Below are 19,983 nucleotides of genomic sequence, written 5' to 3'. Positions count from 1 at the left end.
ACAGTTCATATTCTAGCATAATTGTCGTAACTAGAGCTTCGACTGTACCGTAATTTAACAGATATTATTGCTCACTAAAAATTACCTTTTTACTTCTTTTACTTACTTTTTTATTCAACTCATACATCAAATACAGCACTAACAATTGTTTAAATTCATTTTCTATAATGTCAACGCTAATAAAATAGAAAAGTGATATTTTTATTAACCGCAATATTTTAATATTTCAAAATCGAAATATTCATCGCCGCTGCCACTGCTTTCACGATATTTGTAAGGCGAAACCAAAACAATGTTCTGCGCACTCCCATCAGCTGTACCCTTTCGTGTTGAAAGCTACTCTAGAAATGTTATTTAAATAGAAATCATGTAATGAAGTTGGTTCATAAAATATAAGTAGCGAAAAAACTCTCTGATTATTCTGATAATTCGTTTGTCACTGAAACGTATGTCTGCATTTACATGACACAATATGCCAAAAAAAGTGAGGTTATAACGATGTAACTTGATGCAAACTTTCAAATGACAAATGTGACAGATGACAACTAATCTACACATGCAGTGGTTTTCTGCGACCTACGTTCTGAAAAAAAAGACGATCAACTAGTAACTACAAGGTTTTTTTTATCGCTTTTACTCAAATAAAATCGCAAATCTTGTTAGACACACAAACTACTAAAATAAAAAAATGTATAGGCATTTTTGGTGTTAAATATGGTTTTAAGACTTACTCTATGATATTAGCTCGGTTAAGTACAAGAAGAAATACCGCAGTAATAGATAATAATTTGTTCTTTGAGACATCATCTGTATACAGTTTAAAAATAATGTTATTACCGTTTATTAAATAAACTTAATAATATAGAATAACCGTTAACCAGTAGTGTATGTAATGCAATCTGCCTAAAAAGTGTTTATTTTTGTATCTTTTCTACTAGATTGTATTTAAAACCTTGTTTATCAAACGTAAAATGCATGCCGCTAAACGACGTTTTAGTCTAGTTTCATAATCCGTGGATTTGGACTCATTAAACACCGACCGAAGTTGGGTTCGGAGTCATTAGTCATGACTTGAGCGCGTTCGGCAGTTTTCGTGTTCATTAAACACTGCTTGGTTTCAAACAATTTGATATCTACATATTTATTTTCAAATAGTGACATTTATTTGTATCTATCACTTGTGTCGACAAAGTATCGGGCGTCGTTCAAATAAAGTCCACTGCTTAATAAATCTATGTGGATGAGGATGGATAATTATGTTTTAATTTGAAATTGTAGATAGATCATAACATGTAACGTTTTAAACACTCGCTTCGCTTGCACTCGTGCTTAAATGAACTCGGTCCTAAAAAGGCGTAGATACGTATGCTATAGAAACTTATTAGCTTTTTTACGAACTTAAATAAAATATTGTAATTTAAGTTTATTTAATTACAAGTTAAAATAATTTTAGGTTGGTGCTGACGTTTTCAGTTACTTAATTGTTTGTGTTTGTTTCAGGTAATGCTGCTCCAGAAAATTCTTCATTTTGGATGGGAATGAACTTACTGACGCTCATAATTTCCGTAAGCTATTTTAAAATTACTTTATTCAATTGCGTTTATCTAATTTTTTTCACACTTAAACAATCGTAAAATCTTTCTCAATCCACGATTCAATCATCTCGACGGTCTTCAGTTGCCATACTAGATGTGAGAAAAAACTTTTTGGTTTTTAATTTATTTTTCTGAAAACTCGGCTACTGCATGCGCCTTGTCGAATGTTAAAAGATTTACCAGTTTTTGGTGTTCAATAAATAAAGAATAATAAGTTAGGTTTTATGTATGTACATAGTTATGTATTGATTCGGGCGCCATTTTTAAGGTCCCTGCTAAAACCTTAGAACGTTGACCCTGGTCGCCCAATTTTGCTCCAATTACATCAGCATTACGTTTTCGTGATTACTGCAATTATTTATAAGCTATCTTCTACATCGTACGGTCAATTATAATAAAACAGAGTTTGTTAGGTTGTTTCTGCTATTAAACTTTAATAGCGTAGAAGTTTGGATGTTCGATGTTGCGGATAGATAATCCTTAAAAAAAAAACTTATAATTACGTTTATGTCGTTTAGCTTTATTTGTACTGTTCTGTTCATGTGATATTTATATTTGACTCAATTCTGAAAGACCTTTCGTTCTCCGGTTTTTGTTGGATTTCAATCGATGACCCAGTTAGTTCCCGTAATTCCACACCTGTCTGCACTTCGGGATTAATTTAATCAAAACGTGATGAATAGCACGAGTACAATTTTCTTTCAATTTCTCGACAGCCATGTCGATTATTTTGCTCACATCTTTGTTTATCGAGTCGAGCTATGCACTACATCCCCCTTCATAAAAACTCGAAGCAGCGAAATGTCGGATAACAAAAAATTGAAAGTGGAAGGTTCTACCGAGACTTTCCAATACTCCATTCTATTTTTTCCCGGATTTAATAACGCTTTCTTGGTCGTTTCGGATCCGCGAACATCTTATTGATTTGGAAATAAATGCAAATTCGGAGGAATCGGACTCTGCTGTAGATAATGAGATTTAAAAATACTAATTTAATCATAAAAAAATTTTCGTCCTCCGCATATTAATTAACTTCCGAACTGTCGCGGAACAAGTTTCATTAAGGCAGGTTTTATTGAAATCCTTTTGATTATACCTGAAATTTATCCCAGCTCTCTCGACCCGACAAAGGAATTGTGGAATTTCAGCGTTGCAACTCCACGAATAAAATCACGAGTAGTATTTATCGTTGGATTAAAAGTTTGATGGGATGAGCAAATTTGATTCGCTCGATTGTTGTTAGTTTCAATATTTGCATGGAAATAGATCACGAATCTCGCGTTCTAAAATTATGAACCATCGGAAAACACGAGTAAATGTTGATCACGTAACGCTCCGAGCTCGTTGTAACTTGCGAAATTTTGTAATTGTTTTTGCGAACGTTTTGTGCGGTTCAAAAATTCACGCCGTGGAAGGTTGTTATTTCCCGCACCCTTTTAAATTAATTCGTATCGTTTCCAACATAAATTCTCTTTCGCTATACTTAATTGAGATCCATGTAAAATTCAGATTTATGTGGTGCAGTAATTAGTATCTTATCTCGAAAATCGATCCATGCAGTGGATTGGCCTACGGGGAGTTGCGCTTAAAGAAGCCATTGTTATTCTGACCCTGCTGTGTAATTTTGAGTTAAACTATACGAAAATAAATAATTGGATTGCATCCCACGGTCGTAATAGTTTTCTGTAGTGCAAAAATACCCGCTGTTGTTCTTGAATAACGGAATTCGATACAGAATTATTACGTGGGACGACTTACAATCACTGTCCGAAAGCGTAGCAGCTCTATTTTTGTTCGAACGCGATGGTTCCTGGTTTGAAGATTCGAAAAGAGATCATAGCCAATAGTGCCAGAAGAGTCCATATTAATTACAGATGATTAACTCATTTAATTTACATTTTATGTGTGCCTGTTATAAATAAGGCTTTATTATGATTTATGGATTCGCATAATGGTTGCCTTAAAACATCACACATGAAGTGAATTGTTGAGAAAAACAGGAGCTGTTGTTTCATATTTATAATGTGGTTTTTAATTAATGTGCTTATAAAATTGTTAGTCGCCTTTTTAAATTAACCAAAGGGAGAAAAAATTTAATCTGCAAAGCAAAAAAAAAAGTAAATAAGGCTAGATTTTGGGAACAAAATTGTTTGGTTACATGGACTGTACAATGGGATGTTGATTCAATCCATTCTTACTAATTAACGTCGTCTTCGTTGATTCACTATTAAAGTCTCTCCAATCCCTTAAATGTGACATGTGAGGGCGCATACGTCGGGAGGGAAAGGAATCTGTAATGTCGGCTAAATGTCTGTCATGGTCTGACTTTTTGACACAATTTGACATCATGTATTTCGGTTTTTACTCGAGAAAGAGGCAAAATTTCGGTACCGGTGCCAAAGTCACAACGCCATGGGTGTGGATGGTCTTCAAAGGGATATGCAGTAGGAAAATTTTTCTTTGAGGTGTTTACATTGTTATCGGAATGTGTCTCAGGAATTATGATGCTGCATTCTGGATCACGTTTAGTGCTTGCTGGGTAGCTTGAAGAAGTAGGAACAGGTAGTGGTGACTTGGAACCATGGAGGAACAAAGTAGGAACAGAGCCGGGTTTAAGTCTTTTATTTGAATAGTAACAACTTCTCTCAAAAGTGTTTACCACAAATGTATAAATTATTGGCAATATTACCATCTGAAATGGTTTTAATGGCTATACATTCCCTTAGGTAAAAGATTCATGTTGGGGTACCTACTTGTAGCATTAAAAACCTTTTTGCACCACAACCTTTTGTTCACAGTGTTTGAAGGGAATCTGTGCATTATTTTGTGGTCTCTAGAATCCTTGATTACCCCACAAGCAGGCTCAGAGCAATATTTTTTGGACATTTTGATAATATTCAATTCAAGCACAAACAGTTTTGGCGCGCGACAAAACGGATTAATTACAGGTTCCTGTAACTCCCGAAGGGGGTGACATCTTTTGATATTTTCCCTTTTGACAAGTCGGACGATTGTAACTAATTGGAGAGACTTTAATAGTGAATCAACGAAGACGACGCTAATTAAAAAGCTAGACAACGAATATCTACTTTCATGTTTTTTATGTTTCATGACCCCTAGGGTATGACAAATGGGTCTCCCGTTTCCGTCTGTCGTTTTTCCTTGTACTTATAGTTTATGAATCCGCTTTGAGTTTTGATCCTAAGCTTCCCAATCAATTTTCCCACAAAGAAATCGAAACAAAGTATATAATAACATTCCCACTGTTTCATACTGAATTTGTTGACTATATTTCAGCTAGGTTAGAAAAGTTCTACCTAAATAAATTTACATAGGCCAATTTTTATGTTTGATGTTTATGTTAAGTCTATGAAGAATACAGCTTCACTTGTATCAAATGCATTCGACTGAAAAATATCATGGATGAAATATGACCCTCTGAAAATGATATCAATAGAGCAAATTTTATCCTTGAGAAAAAACTTTTTATAATGCCGTACACTGAATTTCTCTTTCACGATTTCCCTCGTCCTTGAAGTGCAAAAATCCAGTAATCCGAACAGAGGCTATTTGAAGTCCATGCCTCTTTAATTCGAACAAAAACTCGGCAATCCGATCTGAACTTGATCTACTTCCAAAAATGACGCAAGATCTTTCTGCATATGTTGTATGTAATATTTTGAAATTTTTAAAAATTGCGATATTTCAAAGCACTGAATTAATTAACTAATTCTGGAAAAACGGATGAAGTTATCGGAGACCCGAAATCTACAAGAAAAGGTATTTAGTTAAATTTCGAAAATCGTCGAAAATGGGTCGAAATTTGTATGAGGGAAATTTCAGTTTTGAAAAAGTTTCTTAAAAATTCTGAACAAATTCAGAGATATACGTATATCCCGAAGTGCTGATTCCAAAAATATACCATGTTTATAGTAACGGAGCAATATTTTCGGAAAATTCGTTGTGAAATTCGAATTTTTCGAAATTTTTAAAAATTGCGATATTTCAACGATTCTGGAAAAATGGTTTAAGTTATCGAAGAAATGAAGCCAGAAGTGACTTCTGAGGTCCAAAATCTACAAGAAAATATATTTAGTTAAATTTCGAAAATCGTCGAGAATGGGTCGAAATTTGCATAATGGAGGTAATATGAATACATAATGGAAAATTTCATTTTTGAAAAATTCATCTAAAAATTTTGAAAAATTTCAGGGTATAGATCCCGGGGTGTTTATTCCAAAAGAAAAGCGTGTTTATGGTCACGGAGTAATATTTTTTTAGAATGAATCTATTACTTATTGTTGCTTAAGAATTCTTTAATTTTTGTATAATAAAATTTACGTTTATTTCTTGAAGTTTGTTTTCAGTTTTGTTTGAAGTTGTTATTCAATTCCCTTTCAGATTTTTGTGAAAATTGCTGATCCGAACAAATCGTTAATCAGAACACACCTTTTTCCCATTTAATTAGGATTATCGAGGTTCTACTATACACTATACGTGCAATCAAAAGAACCAAATGTCACCCATGTTATGTGAAAAAGAGTATACTAGCTAAAATTTTATAAATCTTTTTTGTTTAGAACGAATTTCTGGTAGATAGGTAAAATTGCACAAAAATTCCCCCCCCCCTCCCCCCCCTGAACGAAATCCTGTATCCGCGCCTGATACCAACCGCACTTGTAGAGCTTCGTTTCCTGAATTCATTAATGTGTCATACTATAATCACCCATACTCCACCACTGCCTTTGATTCGAACGCATTATCTTCCGAAAACACCCTGTTGACTGGTTGGTCTGACACGGAGTGTCAGTTCGCACTTATTCACCGATAATATTAAACGGAGACTCGTTTTACAATTGCTCCAAAAATATGAATGCATTGTTAAAGCACAAGGCTGTGTCTGTGTTTCAAGTGAGTTTTCCAAAATTTGACAACAATCGGCCCAGTAGTTCGGAGATTATCTCTCTAATAAAAATCAACATAGACGCGGACAAACGGCAAACATAGCATAGAACAGACTCCACTATATTTCGATCCCAGTAGTTCATATGTTCTATCATATTATATCATCAAATTCCAAGAAGGGCCTCACACATAGTATACTTTTATTTGAAAAATCTGTCAGTGAGGTAGCCCGAAAAAGATCGCCTTTGATCCCGAAGGGTTTCAATTTGATGAGAATCTTTCAAGTGGTACCTTATCGAACGCTTTAGCGGAGACAATGGGTGGTATGAATAAAACTAAGTAGATGCTTATACTCGAAGTACGAAGTATCTACTTGAGTATCAACTCAAAATATTTCTAGTTTTTCTAGATTATGCTAATATTTGGTACTAAGTACATAGAGTAGATACTCGCTCATACTGAAGTAGGTCCTTCGTACTTCGAGTATGAGCATCTACTCAGCTTTATTCATACCACCTATTATTTATACTGTCTATAGGGTCGTGATTTTCAGTCATGCAGTCCAGTGGTTAATAAATGGTAGTAGATTTGTACAAATAGATCTCCCGGGACAAAAGCCGTGTTGGCTGAGGAAAGTAACGCTATTTCGTAGACAAACGGTGTAAGTTGCTTACCTGTAATTTAGATATAACGCTTAACAAACTAATTGGACGGTAGTTGTTTGGATGCAGTTTGTTTCCCTTCTTAAAGATCGGAACGACCAGTGATTTCAAGTTTGAAAAGAGGTTTGCGTGATCACGGCTTGGGAAAAGGTGAGCGAATGAGCAGAGAGGTTCAAAAAGAATATAATGGGCATATATTATCAATTCCTGTGGCCGAGAATGGATCGAATGCAAGGAGATGATGTATTACTGTGTCCGAAAGCTATGTGAATAAGATGTTCACTAAGATATAACGAACACAACTAAGAAATATATGTATATGCTTTCCAAATTGGAGCAAAAAAATGCCTAGCAACATTAAACGATTTGTTTCGGGGGTGTGATCACTTAAAAAAATGTGCGTGGAAACCAGTACGTAGCGTTACTACCTAGTTAGATAAAGAAAGAGTGTTTGGGTGAGAGGACGAGGCACAATTATAATTAATTTGTCTAATTCGAACTGAAGTGATATCAAATTGTTTGGCAACGAGACTTAAAAGCACAAATAATACGGATGATTTGGTTTTAGATAAATCTATAGACTCAAAATATTATATTCATAGATCAAATGAAACACACCAATGAGCTGAATTGGCGATTACTCTGGCGTTTGTAAAAAATATGTTCGTTTTAAAGACGTTTTACTGCATTTTCCTCCTCTAAATTAAACTGCTTGCATTTTAATAGATAATGATAATTTTTAAGTAATCAATGTCCTTACATTGAATATAGAAACAATAAAATATTTTGTTCAGTAAAAGTATTTTAAATGTTGTGTATAATAAATGTATTTGTTTTTATAAATGTTGATCGTAATCTCATTTAGTACCCTCCTATGCCTTAATTAATAAAATATGCAAAACGAACCGAGACAAGGGAAAAACGACTCGATATTACCCAGATGGAACTCTGCCAACAATGCTGCAAGTAATTGTTTCAGATATGGACAAATTCAAGTTTAGAGCACGAAGCTGACTCTTCGGAAGCGTCTCAAACCTTGTGTGAATTTGTTTCAAATATCTGCAAGACAATTGTAAAGCGTAAAACCTGTCCCATGTGTGGTTTGCGTTTAGTGCGTGAGAATTGCTTTCTGAAACTTTAACAACGATAACTGGAATTTGTCTTGAATTTTAAAAGTACGCATATTAAATGATGAAACGACCTGGAATTTTGTTACGATGCCTAGAGGATGTTCCAAAACTAAAATAAAAACTACAAAAAAATGCAAAACATGCATATGCAAATACTTAGTTTGAATATGTCTAATAAAACAAAATGGCATTTTGAATTTTTTATTGTTAAAGTACTTACAGGTTTTGTAACGTTTATTTGGAACATAAAAATTCAAATTATAACTATAAATTAAGTATGTAAATGTAATAATTGCTAATTGAGATGAACTGTCATCTGTTTTAGCAAAAATTATTTTAAATTCTTTAATTGGCGTCATCTGACACCTCATTAACAAAATTCTTAACTGCATTGTAATCTTTGGTAAAAAACACAACTGCATTTAACCATGTTATATGTAATATGGATTAATTAAAAAATATTTTTAGAAGCTTTGCACATGTATGTAGCAGCTTCTGGAAACAAATGTAATTGATAGAAATCCGGCCAAAGACAGTCAAACAGATAATATGCTTATGGACTTATCTTTCCTGCAAGAGGAACCGGATACCAGTGAAACAAATGTTTCCTTTCCTAATTAAAGCCTCGCTTAGTTCTTAAATTATATATTCATTTTCGCTTGTTTAAATAATATATCTTCTTTTTCAAATGACTTTTGTCAGCTCTATTGTTTACACTTGTGTAGCATCTTTAAATGCAAAATACGATGATTTTTGCGGTTTTGTGGAACTGTATAAGCCCCCAATTATACTGTTAACCGAAACTGGGTTGACTTCTGCATTACCGGACAGATTGGTTTCTCTGGAAAATTGGAGGTGGGGTTTGTATATATTTTTCAAAATGTCTTGTCCAATTTTCAGGTCACTCCGGTATCGTTCGAAAAACGTGGTATTGAAGCCTTGTTCCTTATGTTGTCTAATAGGTATGTTACTTTTGTTTTGGGCTGAGTATATAGGTCTCCTTCGTCTTCAATTGACGACGATAAAATTTTAGTTGACTTCATCATAAACGTTTCGAACACCCATGAGAAATTTTATTTTTGGCGATTTCAACATGTTTGATATGTCATGGCCCCTAGACACTAGTCGGTCCTATAATGCATACTCCCAACTCTTTAGTTAAACTAATAGCTGCTAAGATAAGACTGATTCTGACTAATGAGATACCTTCTAAGAAAAGAGAGGGCGGGTGGGTGGACATCTTAATCAGCTGGTTTTGAAACCTACGAGATATAGATCAAATTAAAATCCTGTACTTAACTTAATAATCTTTTCAACTCACTGGTCAACTTGGATTAGTTAAGATCAATTGGCAAGTCAGATAATTTTACCTTAAAGATTGACCTACAAATTAGCTTTAAACCTTATATGATTACCGTCTCAATTAGGAAAACGTATCTAGATTTTAACGCCTTAGGTCACACACACGAACCTGATTGGGAATCTATATATATTGCCCAAGCAAGTAGTCAGTGATAACTGGAACGTGTTTAAAGATATTATTCATGATAAGGTTGAGGAGCATACGAACCTCGTAACCGTGAAAAGATCAGCAAAAAAGCCTTGGATTGATAGCAAAATTTTAAAGTCAATCAAAAAGAAGCGGGCTCTGTGGCGCACTTTTAAAAGATTTTGAGACTGATTATGCAGCCCACAGAATGTGTTCGAACCAACTTACGCAGCAAGGAGTGCGTTTGAAACACGGATTGCTGAATGTAAGGACTTAAAGCAGTTTTACAAACATATTCGTTCTCAGTTGTCGGGTTCTGTTGGGCCTTTGCAGACTAGAGATAATTCTGGCAATATAGTGGACAATAGTCACGCAGCAAGGGTTTTTGCCCGGAAAATTGGTCCAGTCAAACCTCCTTTGTTGCTTATCTGAGTGGACAAGGGACTTAGACTCCAAGTTTTCTCTTGATATCATCTATCTGGATTTTTCCATGGCACTTGATAATATTCCAAAGCATCGTCTTCTTTATAAGCTGCAACACTGTGGTCGAAGGGGAAATCTTCTTCAATGGATTAATTTATTCTTAAGTAGGCGAAGTTTCCATGTCAAGGTTGGGAATGCGTTCAGCAAAAGTATTAATGTTATGAGTGGAGTACCACAGGGCTCAGTACTCGGCCCTTTACTTTTTATTATATATGCGGCTGATCTAAAATATATGCTCACATATCGTACGCTGATGACGTCAAGATATACAACAAAAGCAGTAATTTTCAAAATTTAATGCAAGATCTTCATTTCATACATAGTTGGTCCAAAGACTGGTTACTCCCGTTAAATTTAGACAAGTACTATTTTATATGTTGGTAACAAAAATTCCAGACCTCCATAACATATTCATCTCTAGATTTAGGTGTTGTGATTGACAGTGATCTATCGTAGACAGAATAATCATGTTGTACACGAGTACACGTCACGAAGAAGGACTTGTTATGGCGCGGGCATTTTAGGCTTTGCCTCTGTCCGATCACTCTGGTTTAATAATAATAATAATAATAAAATAAGGACTGACAAAATTAAGAATGAAACGGGTAAATAACAAAATGAATAATTACTAGAAGGATGCTACCTGAAGAGTTAAATAAGGGAGAATTAACATAACTTTAAGCCAGATGCGGCTTATTCAACATACCAATAAACGGAATATCTCCAGCTCGGATTAGGACGTCTTAATTACTGGTTTTTTCAGGTAAACATTCTACCGAAATGTCTTGATCTGAAAATTTTACAAAAATATGCATAAATATGCACTTAATCGGTAAATATGCAGAAAGTTTGAAAAATATGCGAAATATGCATTTTTTTAAAGCCTATTGTTGAAAAAAAGAAACATCTTTTTTCTGAATATGCCGCATTTTAAGGAAAATTCTCTGTTTCTCTCTTATTTCCTAGCTAGTATAAATTTTTATAAACATGTGATTGTGTTAGATTTTTGTTTTTCTTCGGATAAGTTGTTAAGAGCAATGTTTTTGTATGCTAATTTATCTATTATCTAGTTCTGAAGATGATGTAGGTACCGAAACTAGTCAGCACGCTTTTGTAATAAACACGTATAACATATCATGCATTGTTGTTTGCGGAAATACTTTTATGGAATAATCGTATTTGCCCCTAATACTTCATTTATTGGAGTTTTGACTCCTTTTTTTTTTGTATTATAGAACACGTATACGACGCGCGCCGGAATAGGATGTCGAGTTCGAGCTACGAGCCCGAACTCTGTACCGGTGTCGGTGTCGGTGTTGAGGATACCGAGATCGGTCTGCACTGAGTCTGAAGATCGGCATGTATTGTAACGCCGCGCTATAGAAAGAAAGAGAGAAATAAACTATCAAACAAGATGTACATGAAACGCCTCAGAGAGTGTTGCTGATTCCGTCTCTTAGAACCCCCAGGATGCTCTTAAGAGAACACACCCGACACCCACTACCAGAATTCAAAGAGTATGTAGACCACAACGACCCTCAGGATGCAGAAGTGATGCACAGATAACTCTCGGAACTAAGTCTGAGTGGAGAAGTTGCTTGACGAATTATTCTTGCATCCAGGTGTATTGCGGTGAGGCGATTAGTGTGCGTAGGCGTTGATGGGCAGCGCCTCGTGTTAGCAGCGGTAGTAACTAGCGACTCGAGCGAGAGGACCGATTTAATAAAATGTGTTTGTTTGACTGTTCCAACGGCTAAATTAGGTATAACAATTGATGCCGTTTTCACACGCTTTGTTACTCATTTAAGAATTGATATTTATATCACTCATTTTAGTCACCATAGGCCACTAATAGCTGTATTAAATGATAGGGATAAAGATACCGAAGGCGATAACGCTATGATTGAAGAGTAATTTACATTTTAAATCGAATAAGTTATTTATATACTGCTCTAGCATTCGTAAGTATTTACTTGTTACTTTAGTTGGTAATTGACAATACATGGATATCTACTTTAATTAACCCAATCACCATCATTAATCATCATTTTGTCAAAAAATTCAAATGCAACATATATATTTTTGGTTTTTATTATTTTTTGAGAGAAAATTAATAACTTCACCGCGTATCCGTGTTTAATTTATATAAATTGACAACGCAGACTTTAAACTCCAACCGTGCGTCCCTGGATCGACGCACTCTTTTTTTTTATTTAAACAAATATTTTTTGTCTCAACACGGTCTTCCTTGTACCAATCCACTAAAACATTAATTTGTAATACTGCTGAGATGTAAGGAGTGACGCCTTAAAGAGGAACGCACTAAACAGGGTATGGAAAATGTAGTCGTTTAAAATGTATATTGAAAGAATATAACTAACGATAAGTAAGTTTGACTTCAACTTAACTAAATCAATAACTACGTATCCTTTTCTGTTAGAACATAGTTTTCTTATACATTTTGTTTTCTAAGAAACAGAAAAATTATAATGAATGCACTTCTCCATCAAAGTGGATTTCCTTCGGTAAAGTTGCACTTTTTAAAGTAACGAGTGTAACATTATCAAAGAAGAAAAACCAATTAAACCCAAACTGCAATTTAACCTGCAGCTGCACTTCAGCCAAATCGCCCCGAGCGGACTTGCTTCGACGGCGCGACGTCTCCTCTTTTCACCGTCGTCTGAAAGGAGCTCCGTGTCAAGCATCATTTCCCGTAATTAAATCGAATGCAGTTGGCACTTAGTTTGAGGGCGAAAGCGGTCGCGACATCCAACTTAAGCAGAAGATTTGGCGGATTTGCCATCATCGGAGGGCAATAACACGTGCTCTAACTCCCAGGATATATTTCATCGTTCCAATTATCGTGACGTGATGTATTGCCATGATCGTGTATGACATCTAGCCGAGTCTTGTTTGTTATTGCATCGAGTTGGGGCAGCGCTTTAATCCTGAGAAGGCCGGTGCGGCCCCGGCCCCAGGATACGCCGCGTTAATCCCACCGGTCCGAGATGTAATTAAAGTAAGAACCCCGACCGAAACGATTAATTAGACCCACGCCTCATCTGGCAACGAAATAATTTCGAGACACGCGCCTAAACCGCTAAGAAACTTGTTGCTAGATGCTGCTGCTTATGTAATATGTGTTGTATCTAATTTATTCTGGGAGGAGTAGACCTACTTTTTGGGCCAAGTTCTGGCAGGAAGTTTTTAGCGATGAACTAGTTCTCGGAGATGTTCATAATTAAATAATGTAATATTACGTGTGTAGGTTTCATTAAGAACCGAAAAATGATATATAATTATAAAAACCATATGACACTATGTTAACGTCGAGTTTACATTCCATCGTGTCTACTTGGCAATGTTCTCGTCTGGTACTTTGTGTTCACTAAATTATTGGAACTGGTTGCTATACAGGGTTTCTATAAATGATTGTAGGGCCGAAGCAGGTCATGGAAGCGTGTCGCCTATCACTTTATACGGACTTTACTAATTGCCCAAGGAAAAATGCTTCATATCTTATTAAAAAATAAAACTAATTCATTACACTAAAAAGAAACAAATTATTGTGGTTAAACATCACAGTATATGTTGCAAATGTTCACCATTTTGTTCAATGCACATGTTCATTCTCATTTTAATTTCAAAAATAAGGACAGTTGATATGACCTATAATTTTATAATAATGACAGGTTATACTGTGGTACATTCCGTGTGATAAACCTATTTCTCTAACCCTAAATAAGTCCTTATGATAATAGGTTAGTCGTTCCCATGGAAAACATGAAAATATGCAAAAATGCAATGGGCTTTCTAGTCATCCCCCAAAACGTGAGTACTCTCTTCTATGTGAGTATTTTTCTTTACAATAAAAATATTTTTTAACGTACTCTTTCAAAAATTCTTATACGTAGACTACATCTTAAGTATGAGAATTAAGTGGAAAAGCACATTCGGTGTAGGTAATTACACGTGAGTTAATCGTATGAGTTCAGTGCTAGATATATTGAATTTAATCTCGGCGAATGTTCCTCTTGAATCTGGTGAAAGAGGACCGGAGCTGTCGAGTCAACTTTTCCCCATCTCGCCCTCCCTTGATGCAAATGCGAGTAAAAGTGCACTTTAATTTTGATTGTCAAGTGAAGCGGCCTCCTCTGACCCAGAATTTTTAATGAAATCTTTTCCCAAGTCTCATAGAAAAAGTCCTCTTTGTTCCGGGACATCTAATGGCCCCGATGCGTGTCTGATGCGCTCTGAAGAGCAATTTACCCAGAGAGCTCCGTCTTATCAGCAGCTTGCAATGCGCTTTGCTTTGTAAACGGCAAACAATTTCAGGACGAATCAAGTAAGACCAAATATCGAAATTTCACGTCTTTCCGCTTCGGCATTAGCACGCTTAAATAGCTCCAAGTTTGGATTCGCGGGGCAATCAAGGCAGAGTGGCGGTTCTAACGCAAAGACAGAATGCCAACTAACTTTCAAGAAGCGTAAATTTGGCGACCCTGTTAAGGCGAATTATTATTACGGGCTGCCAACTTTGCGCGTAGAAAACTGGGGGTATTAACAATGGTCGTAAACAACCTGCCACCCGCTTATATGGGATTCTGCATGGAAAACTTGGACGAAATTTTAACGGTTATTTCGGTCCAGCCATTAATTTTTGATTCAGTTCATCACACAAACGTGCGGCTTTTGTGCTACGGCCGCCGTACTATGATGGCTATGGCCGTCGTTATGAACACCTTCTAGGAATATAAAGCTTGCTTTATTAAAGTGCTGAAAGAAACTCGAAACAAAGAAGTAGTTCGCATTTGGCTTTCGTGGGGTAAGTAATATTTGTGGAATATTGTTGTCAGTGTTGGGTTCGGCATCACTAGAAAGTTCAACCCGCTTCAACCCTAATTTAAACTTTCAAACAGAGGAGTTGCCACAAATTATAGATGCATACAAATCAGTTGACCGTAACCAAATGAAGTTAAGTTTTGACTGTGTTGTTGGCTGAATATATTTCGAAGTTTTTTATAAAGTGAAATTAAAATGTAAATCCTACTATGCAAGGAAGGAACACTGAAACTAATAAGATGATTACACATTCTATTTGGTCCAAGATTTTGTAATACAAGGTACTTGGATTTAGAGCACTGCAGTTGACATTCTTGGTTTAAACTTGATATAAATTATATTGCTTTTATAAAATCAGCTGCACAGTAGTTAGTAAGCACAAGTACTATATTCCCGAGGTATAATTTTCTAGAGACAGAATATTGGATAAACTTAAAAGTTAAAAATCTCGAAATCCGCGGGCCCAGATTTCGTTGTCTTAAAGAATTGCACGGAGTCTCTTTCCATCCCGCTTATGATCTTAATGGAGTAGTCGTTTTAAGTCGCGTTCCCTTCCCACCGAATGGAAGACGGCAATTGTACGCCCGATCTTTAAAAAAGGAGACAAATTCGAGGCCTGGAACTATGGACCAGTGCGTTTAACTTCGCTTGTGGTGAAAATTATGGAATCAGTTATTTATGATTAAGTAATGAAATTTCAACTGGATCACGATCTTGTCCCAGATGAACAGCACGGTTCAACCAAACCTCCTCTGCTGTTTATCGGAATGGTTGATTCTGAACGAGCATTAGTCATCATATACCTTATACCTGGATTTCTCTAAGGCGTTTGATAAAGTACCAAAACTAGATCTCCTACATAAGTTAAATCTACTTGGCTTACGTGGTAGTCTGTGGTGGTAGATTGGTTCGTTCTTAAGCGACCGAACTTTCCGCGGATATGTTGATGTCGTAAGTGGCGTACCGCAGAGCTCTATGTGTGGTCTATTACTTTTCATTGCTTATACAGCTGACATCAAAAGAATTATATCAACATCCTTAGCCATGTATGCTGACGTTATTAATTATATAATAGTTGCGAAAAATTCCCTTCATTAGTTAAAGAGTTATAAGCTGTAGACGATTGGTCTCGTAACTGGCTACTTCCGTTAAATTTTGACAAGGGAAAAAACTTAAATATTGTTAACAAAAACCTAAGGCGCCCCTACTACATCATTGGGAACACGTAGATATCCATAACGGAATTTCACATGGACCTGGGCGTTCTCGTTACCTCCGATTTTTCTTGGAGTGACCAATTTTGCGTGTCTCTAATACAGATAACTCGATGTCGATGTTTATCTGCAATGAAACTTTGCCCTCTTTCTGACAGACACAAACGTGAGGATTTAATAACTACTTATCGAGCTCTAAGTAATGCCCATTCTCCAATTAGGCACTTACTTTCTCTTAATGTTTCAATACATACTAGAGGGCATCCCCTGAAATTCCTTAAGGAAAAGTTTCATACCACGGTGAGACAAACGTTCTTGTCAAACAGAGTTTTTGATGATTGGAATGCACTACCCCAAGAAGTAGTATTAGCGGAGTCTACCTTAATACTTAAATCCAAATATGATGCCTATTGTATTAACCAAAGAACAGTATTGTCAAACCCATCACTTGATGTTAGCGCGGGTATAACAAGCCACGCCTCTGCCCGGTCGCTTCTTTAATAACGATAAAAATAATAATAACGGTACTGTATTGCGAAAATTTAAGAAAAATGTGCTAAGACATCCTGATGTATAAACAGTTCTAAAAAAAATCGAAGTATGTGAAGAAACTACATGTACGGCAAAATGTTACTCTGAACTTTGCGTCGCAATTCCGGATGAGAGGGACGGACGGTCCGGTGACGGTCCGGAATCTCGCCGATAACGTATGGGGTGGCGGCGTACTTGGGTGCCAAGCTTTGGGTCGACTAGTATCGCTGATATCAGTAACACGTCTGGTCGACCAAGCTTATGCGGCTACCTTCACGCCGCCGGGGGTGGCGCCTTCGGTCAGGAGCGACGGTAGCTCGGGCGCCAGCTCCCTCTCCGGGGGAGGGAGCGCCGGGGTGCTCTAAAGCCGGAGACACGGAATTCAGGTGATGAGCCGCCGCGAATACCCGAGAATAAATAAAATAAAACGGCAAGAGATATTTTACAATAAAATAGGGTTTATTCCCTGCCACCAGCTACACGGTCTAAAATAATAAAACTTACGGCTAAACAACTTAAGTATCTAACAAAACAGTTTTACAAACAAAAAGAATTAAAGTCCGGCACGGTCGTTCCTCCTGGGCGGCGACTTCCTTCAGGCCGGGCTCCTCCGGGCTCTGGGGGCGGCGACCTTGAACCTGGAAATCGCGCGAAGACGGCACGGCGACCCGGGAGGGGAGCGCGGTGACGGTAACGACGCGTGCACGACGGATTCGACTTTCGACGGCGACGAAAAAAAAACGCGGTGACGGTGACACGGTTTTTCGCTCGGGGGCGGCGATTCCAAAACCGGTACTAAACGGGCGGACGACCCAAAAAGGTACTTACGGTGGTCGGAGGGTCGAACTGCACACTTCTGCCACACTTCTCACAAACCAAAAACAGCCAAAATCGCCCCAGCACTTCCGCACTCCTTGGAGTTTCGGGCAAGAGTCCTCTTCTTCCGCCGCGGCGGCGCGGCGATCGCGAACTTACCCCCGGCTTTCGCGGTACGCGCCACGGTTTCCGGCCCGCGAAAATTCGCTTCGTTACAACTTCTCAAATGACTTTGCAAAAATTTGCGATGACGTCATCAAAATTTTGGTGAGGTTGATTGTATTTTCATTAGTGTGTCACCAAGATATTCTTAAAATACTTATATGTAAAATTTAACAATCAATCTAGTTGCTTCGTCGATCATTTGTCTAATAACATCGTTAACAGACAACAGACAAGCGAAAGACGGAGTTTTGTTTCATGTTCTGGAAAATATGCAACATTAAAGAAATGTGAAATTTGTCATTGGTCAAATGAATTCCTTTACAACGGTTGCTATGACACTTGGCACGTAAATAATTCACAAAAAAAAATATTATTAAGCAACATATAATGTAAATAATAATTTCAAAATGCCAACTATTTTTACTTCCTGAGCGTGAGCGGCGAATGGCTACTTTCATGTATTCTCAGCATTTCATAACCCCAGGAGTACGAAAAAATAGGTCTCCGTTTCCGTCTATCTATCTGTCTGTCTTACTAACTGTCGTTGTCAGTATGTCTACCGTCTGTCTATCTGTCGTCTCCCTTTATCGATTTGTATTAAACAAATAATCTCCGAAATTACTTGACCGATTGTTGTTGAATTTTAAATGTATGTTAGGAATATTCTGCATATATAAATTGTTACGAAATAAACCCGTACGCCACCCCTGTGCGACGCCTATGGACCGTCGAGAACTTCCTAGGACGGACGGCAATGACGGGTGACGCATCGTTGGTGACGCGGCCCAGCGACGTTCGAAAAGCCTGAAAGCGGAAGTCGCGAATACCCAATTCGAGAAAGACCTGGTTCGCCGAAGTATGGGTTTAAATAGAGGCCGCCTTCGGGAACGGATTATTATTCAGCTAGTGAAGTCAAGAGCGTCCACTGAAACTCGCCGGAATAATTTTTGTACATAATCGCTGCAATAGTTAGTCGGGTAAATACGAGTTATTAAGAAATAAATTGTTGAGTTTTTCCTACGCCGATTTGAATCACCTGACCAACGTAACAATATGTAAACCATAATCAAAATTAGTCCAATTATCCTGACCAACAATGTGATAACTTTCTCTCAAAATTTTGTACATTAAACATCATTTAAATTTTATAAAATACTATACCCCGACACTTGTGGCTTACGAATCAGCCTTGAGTTTTAATCACAATTATGTACTTTACAAATTGTGCAATATTCGCTGCAGGTTTCGTATAACCGATATCTGATAAACGTGCGAAATATGTGTGTTGTAGTTTGAATCCGCGTTGACGTTTTTTTTTCCTAAGACATTTGTTTGAATGTTTGCCTTCAAGTCCTAGAGAAATTCTGTCTAAATAGTTCGAATTAGCTTTAAACAAATTTTATTTCTACCATTTATTTTCAATTTTTTATAGTAGTTAATTGCTTCTCTCTGGTTCTCAATGTTTCTTTACAATCATATTGTTAGATTAGTATACACTGAAGCCCGAATAGAAATAGTTGAAACGACGTCTTGACATGACAAAGTACAACTGACTATTTTTCAACGTGTCGAACTTTCACTGGAAAAGTATATTTTTCGCTGGTCTTTGATTGGTGGTGATGCAATCTTGGAAGCACAAACAACTGAACGAAACACGGAAATCCAAATGACAGACGTGACAGACGACAAAAACGGTCAACTCGTAACTAGACGGTTTGGGAATAGCTTTGATCACTTTTTTTGTGTAACATGGCTAAAAATGGATTTTATAACGCTGTACGTGGTTAAAAATGCATTAAAAATAGTAACCCTGACATTGTTTATTTTCTCTTTCATATGTACAAGTTTGCAAATTTCCAACATCCTTATTCCATAGGTACATCTAGCCGATTGTTTCATTTTGTTTTTACCACGATGTAATGTTGGTCGCTTTTACTCCTTGGTTCTTTTCGTAAGCGACATCCTAACCTGAAACTTGTCTGCGAGTTTTCCCATGGGAAACCATTTTTCAGATTCCTTCTTGGTGTCTTGCTGTTTATATTGTCCATTTAACTGTTGCGTCAGTGAAATGTTTACGCGGTTGCAGCGACCTATGGGTTTCATTTTTGCCAGACAACTAGCTAATGGGCGGAAACACTTCCTGGACGCTCG

General features: G+C 36.9%; 1 protein-coding gene across 7 annotated transcripts in view; it reads left to right on the top strand.

Moving 5' to 3' along the window:
• Positions 1 to 19,983, top strand: part of LOC135130013 (uncharacterized) — a 420,354-nt gene that overhangs the window by 216,131 nt on the left and 184,240 nt on the right. For 3 of the 7 annotated variants that reach the window (XM_064057306.1, XM_064057305.1, XM_064057307.1), the window contains one exon: positions 1,501 to 1,565. The exons of the other annotated variants lie outside the window; for them this stretch is intronic. The gene's annotated coding sequence lies outside the window, so the exon portion shown is untranslated. The remainder of the gene's footprint in view (positions 1 to 1,500; positions 1,566 to 19,983) is intronic. 7 annotated transcript variants of the gene reach the window in all.

The sequence above is a fragment of the Zophobas morio genome, unplaced genomic scaffold, assembly GCF_036711695.1.
Source record: "Zophobas morio isolate AGI-343-1 ecotype UQ-CSIRO unplaced genomic scaffold, CSIRO_AGI_Zmor_V1 ptg000017l, whole genome shotgun sequence".
NCBI classification, from domain to species: domain Eukaryota; kingdom Metazoa; phylum Arthropoda; class Insecta; order Coleoptera; family Tenebrionidae; genus Zophobas; species Zophobas morio.
Note: the sequence above shows the minus strand (reverse complement) of the source record. Positions and strands in the feature narration are given on the sequence as shown.